Source organism: Salvelinus namaycush, chromosome 34, assembly GCF_016432855.1.
Source record: "Salvelinus namaycush isolate Seneca chromosome 34, SaNama_1.0, whole genome shotgun sequence".
NCBI classification, from domain to species: domain Eukaryota; kingdom Metazoa; phylum Chordata; class Actinopteri; order Salmoniformes; family Salmonidae; genus Salvelinus; species Salvelinus namaycush.
In genome coordinates, this window is record NC_052340.1 from 1,287,139 (window position 1) to 1,293,138 (window position 6,000).

Consider the following 6,000-nt stretch of genomic DNA (forward strand, 5'->3'; position numbering starts at 1 on the left):
TCTGACCCTAAGGCGCTACAGAGGGTAGTGCAACGGGGCCATCACTGGGGCCAAGCTTCCTGCCATCCAGGACCTATATAATATGCGTTGTCAGAGAAAAGCCCATAAAATTGTCAGAGACTCCTGTAGACTGTTTTCTCTGCTACCGCACGGCAAGCGGTACCGGAGCGCCAAGTCTAGGTCCAAAAGGCTCCTCAACAGCTCCTACAACCAAGCCATTAGACTGCTGAACAATTCATAAAAATTGCCACCAGACAATTTACATTGACCCCCCCCCCCCCCTCTTGTACACTGCTGCTACTCGCTGTTTGTTTGTTACCTATGCATAGCCACTTCGCCCCCACCTACCCCCACCTATTATTGTTATTCTTATTGTGTTACTTTTTATTATTACTTTATATTTTAGCCTACTTGGTAAATATTTTATTCTTCTTGAACTGCACTGTTGGTTAAGGGCTTATAAGTAAGCATTTCACGGTAAAGTCTACACTTGTTGTATTCGGTGCATGTGGGAAATAAAGTTTGATTTGATTTGATGTAGTAACCAAAAAAGTGTTAAAATAAATCAAAATATATATTGCATTTGAGATTCTTCAAAGTAGCCACACTTTGCCTTGATGACAGCTTTGCACACTCTTAGCATTCTCTTAACCAGCTTCACCTGGAATACTTTTCCAACAGTCGTGAAGGAATTCCCACATATGTTGAGCACTCGTTGGAAGCTTTTCCTTCACTCTGCGGTCCAACTCATCCCAATTGGGTTGAGGTCGGGTGATTATGGAGGCCAGGTCATCTCATGCAGCACTCCATCACTCTCCTTCTTGGTCAAATAGCCCTGACACAGCTTGGAGGTCTGTTGGGTTATTGTCCTGTTGAAAAACAAATGATAGTCCCACTAAGCGCAAACCAGATGGGATAGCCCATTGCTGCAGAATGCTGTGGTAGCCATGCTGGTTAAGCGTGCCTTACATTCTAAATAAATCACAGCCAGTTTCACCAGCAAAGCACCCCCACACCATCACACCTCCTCCTCCATGCTTCACAGTGGGAACCACACATGCAGAGATCATCCGTTCACCTACTCTGCGTCTCACAAAGACATGGCGGATGGAACCAATAATCTCACATTTGGACTGCCTCATTTGCAGCAATTCGAAGGTCTGATTCACGCAGTCTCTTCTGAACAGCTGTTGTTGAGATGCGTCTGTTACTTGAACTCTGTGAAGCATTTATTTGGGCTGCAATTTCTGAGGCTGGTAACTCTAATGAACTTAACCTCTGCAGAAGAGGTAACTATGGGTCTTCCTTTCCTGTGGCGGTCCTCATGAGAGCCAGTTTCATCATAGAGCTTGATAGTTTTTGCGACTGCACTTGAAGAAACTTTCAAAGTTCTTGACATTTTCCACGTTGAATGACGTTCATGTCTTAAAGTAATGATGGATTGTTATTTCTCTTTGCTTATTTGAGCTGCTCTTGCCATAATATGGATTTGGTCTTTTACCAAATAGGGCTATCTTCTGTATTCCACCCCTACCTTGTCACAACACTTTCAAAGTTCGGCTGAAACGCATTAAGAAGGAAAGAAATTCCAGAAATGTACTTTTAACAAGGCACACCTGTTAATTGAAATGCATTCCAAGTGACTACCTCATGAAGCTGGTTGAGAGAATGCCAAGGATGTACAAAGCTGTCATCAAGGCAAAGGGTGGCTACTTTGAAGAATCTCAAATGTAAAATATATTTTGATTTGTTTAACACTTGTTTGGTTACTACATGATTCCATATGTGTTATTTCATAGTTTTGATGTCTTCGCTATTATTCTACAATTTTGGAAATAGTAAAAATAAAGAATTACCATGGAATAGGTAGGTGTGTCCAAACTTTTGACTTGTACTGTATATGCGCATAAAGCACAAAGACAAATACACACATGCACACACACATGCATACACAAACATAATACAAAGAAAGTAGCTGACACAGATACACACAAACTCTATCAAACTGATGCGTCAGGTAGTCTAGTGGTTAGAGTGTTGGTCCTGTAACCGAAAGGTTGCTAGATTGAATCCCTGAGCTGACAAGGTAAAAATATCTCATTCTACTCCTGAACAAGGCAGCTAACCCACTGTTCCTAGGCTGTCATTGTAAATAAGAATTTGTTCTTAACTGACTTCCCTAGTTAAATAAAGGAAAATAAAAAATACTTCATAATATTTCATCACGGGGAGGATGGCTCATAGTAATTCCTGGAATGTTTGATACCATTCCACCCGGTATTATGAGCCGTCCTCCTCTCAGAAGCCTCCAATGATTTCATCATAATCTCGGGATATGATACAGATACATGTATCAGATTCATCACAGTAACATATTTTCCTCTCAGGAGTGTGCTGTATGTGTAGCTGCTGGTTCAAATCCCAGGTTAATTAACCTGTACAAATTGGCACTTTAAAAAGAGCGATTGAAATGCTGTTGATTTTAATATTCTATCATTGTGCCCTGGAGCAAGGCAATTGACCCCCAAAATAGCTCCAGGCGGTGCTGCACCGCATATGTATTGTGATTCCCCGAAAACTGTGTGTACATTTCTGATATGTGTGGGAGCAGCGCAGAAGATGAATTTGTGTTTTTGCAGATGGACTAATACATTTCAAATCTAGATAAACACTGTAATTCTGTGGTACTATAATAATAATCGACTGAGAGCTTGAGCATGATGGCGCGACTACGTATTCACTTTTCTCTACGGGTGTGATGACAATTCATTGAACTACTGTGGTTTTTTATAAATCGGGGTTTTATAACATTTCGTAACTACAGTGGGAAGAAAAAGTATGTGAACCCTTTAGAATGACCTGGATTTCGCCATAAATTGTTATCTGATCTTCATCTAAGTCACAACAATAGACAAACATAGTCTGCTTAGACTAATAAAGCACAAACAATTATACTTTTTCATGTTTTTATTGAACACACCGTGTAAACATTCACAGTGCAGGTTGGAAGAAGTTTGTGAACCCTTGGATTTAATAATAGGTTGACCCTCCTTTGGCAGCAATAACCTCAACCAAACATTTTCTATAGTTGCGGATCAGACCTGCACAACGGTCAGGAGGAAATTTGAACCATTCCTCTTTACAAAACTGTGTCAGTTCAGCAACATTCTTGGGATGTCTGGTGTGTACTGAGGTCATGCCACAGCATCTCAATCGGGTTGATGTCAGGACTGACTGGGCCACTCCAGAAGGCTTATTTTCTTCTGTTCAAGCCATTCTGTTGTTGATTTATTTCTGTCTTTTGGGTTGTTGTCCTGTTGCATCACCTAACTTCTGTTGAGCTTCAATTAGTGGGCAGATAGCCTTACATTCTCCTGAAAAATGTCTTGATAAACTTGGGAATTAATTTTTCCGGTGATGATAGGAAGCTGTCCAGGCCCTGAGGCAGCAAAGCAGCCGCAAACCATGATGCTCCCTCCACCATACTTTACAATTGGGATGAGGTTTTAATGTTGGTGTGCTGTGCTTTTTTTTCTCCACATATAGTATTGTGTGTTCCTTCCAAACAAAACAACTTTAGTTTCTGTCCACAGAATATTTTGCCAGTAGCCCTGTGGAACATCCAGGTGCTCTTTTGCAAATTGCTTTTGGACAGCTGTGGCTTCTTCCATGGTGTCCTCCCATGAACACCATGTCGTCAACAGAGATGTTAGCATCTTCCAGAGATTTCTGTAAGTCTTTAGCTGACACTCTAGGATCCTTCTTAACCTCATTGCTCTTGTAGTCATCTTTGCAGGACGGCCACTAGTAGCAACAGTGCTGAAATTTCTCCATTTATAGACAATATGTCTTACCGTGGAGTGACTTTTAGAGATACTTTTGTAACCCTTTCCAGCTTTATGCAGGGCAACAAGTCTTAATCGTAGGTCTTCTGAGATCTCTTTTGTTCGAGGCATGGTTCTTCTCAGGCAATGCGTCGTGTGAATAGCAAACGCACATTTTGTGAGTGTCTTTTATGGGGTAGGGCAGCTCTAACCAACATCTCTAATCTCCTCTCATTGATTTGACTCCAGGTTAGTTGAGTCTTGACTCCAATTAGCTTTTGAAGAAGTCATTAGCCTTGGGGGTTCACATACTTTTCCCAACCTACACTGTGAATGTTTTGAATTATTAACTTAAGCACACTTATGTTTGTCTGTTATTGTGACTTAGATGAAGATCAGATAACATTTTATGTCAAATTTATGCAGAAATCCAGGTAATTCCAAAGGGTTCACGTAGTTTTTCTTGCCACTGTATGAATAACTTTGACTGCAGCCCCAGAGTTTGACGTGTTCGTCTTTTGGACACAAGTAACAGAACGAGAGAGAGCGAGAGAGAAGAAACAGCCATGATGTCACGCCCTGATCTGTTTCACCTGTCCTTGTGATTGTCTCCACCCCCTCCAAGTGTCGCATATTTTCCCTGGTGTATTTATCCCTGTGTTTCCTGTCTCTCTGTGCCACTCCGTCTTGTATTTTCAAGTCAACCAGCGTGCTTTTCCCGTGCTCCTGCTTTTCTATTCTGTTTTACTAGTCCTCCCGGGTTTTGACCTTTGCCTGTTTTTCTGGACCCCATTCCCACCTGCCTGACCATTCTGCCTGCCCTGACCTCGAGCCCGCCTGCCATTCTGTACCTCTGGAACTCTGAACTGGTTTTGACCTTTTGCCTGTCCACGACCATTCTCTTGCCTACTCCTATTTGGATTATTAAACATCTTAGACTCCAACCATCTGCCTCCTGTGTCTGCATCTGGGTCTCGCCTTGTGCCCTTATACATGACCTTTACCATAATTAAAAGACTTCAGATGGATTTCTGTTTGAGGAAATGTCAGTGTACGCATACCCTCAGAGATTCATTTTGATTTTAATGCGGTCATTTCTTTCACAATTTGCCTGCTGATTTTGAAAGAGTCCCCTCTGCAGCCGAGAGATTGCAACCAGTAATATCAGACATGGTTTATTACTCTCCATTGTCTAATCTGCAGTACAGATTAATATGAGATTTAAGAGATAGAAGGGTGCCATAAGGCTGTGTGTTTGACCTGCTCACTTCGATAATTTTGTTAGACTGTAGCCTACTGATCGGTCTCAGTTTACATGACAACTTTCCCCATAGACATACACCCAGATCCCTTCACCCTTACATCCCACAATGGCACACCAACGGCACAGGAGGGCTATGAAGATAGTAAAATAGAGGTTTGAGAGGAATCTACAGTATATAATTTACTCAGCGTGGCTGTTGATGAGAATTGGAATTCCCTATTTTAGCCAAGTCAAGTTCGCTGGAGAGGCGTCGTTGATGGCCTATGCTCCTCATGTGGAGGTGGGTCTAAGTAAGTAAGTAATTGCAGGCAAGACAGAAAGAGGCCCCTAATATTCTCGGGTTCGATTATGCACCATCTTCATCATTATTACTGTAACTCATTCTAAAACATTGACTGTGGATCCTTACAGCCAATGGGGGAAATCTATAATTTTCCTCGTGGTGTGGCCATTGATGACATCAGTATTTCCCTACTGGAGCCTAAACAGATGGAGACCCATAATAGTCTTTGGTGCTATTATACATGATCACCATTGATTGCTGATCATCTCTCTCTATTCTACAATATTCTGTCCACACACACGCACATACACAAACATAGAGGGTAATGGATCATGTGATAACAAAGGAGAGCCAAGACAACAAACGTGTGTAAGGGACTGTACGTTGGTTATAATAAGGGGTACACAGAGAAAGTCTGACCTCAAATGAAAATGCGTAATGGGCTATTCCGCCACTTTTTAACCTCATATTCATAGTCTCCAGCACCAAACCAGTGCGTACATACATGAAAACAGTGCGTGTCTATTATTAAAAAGATAAGAAAAAAAATCCTAAAAATATGCTTCTCTGTGACATCACAGATGTAAAAATGAAAAAAAAACTATGATTTTAAAAACCAAGACAGTATT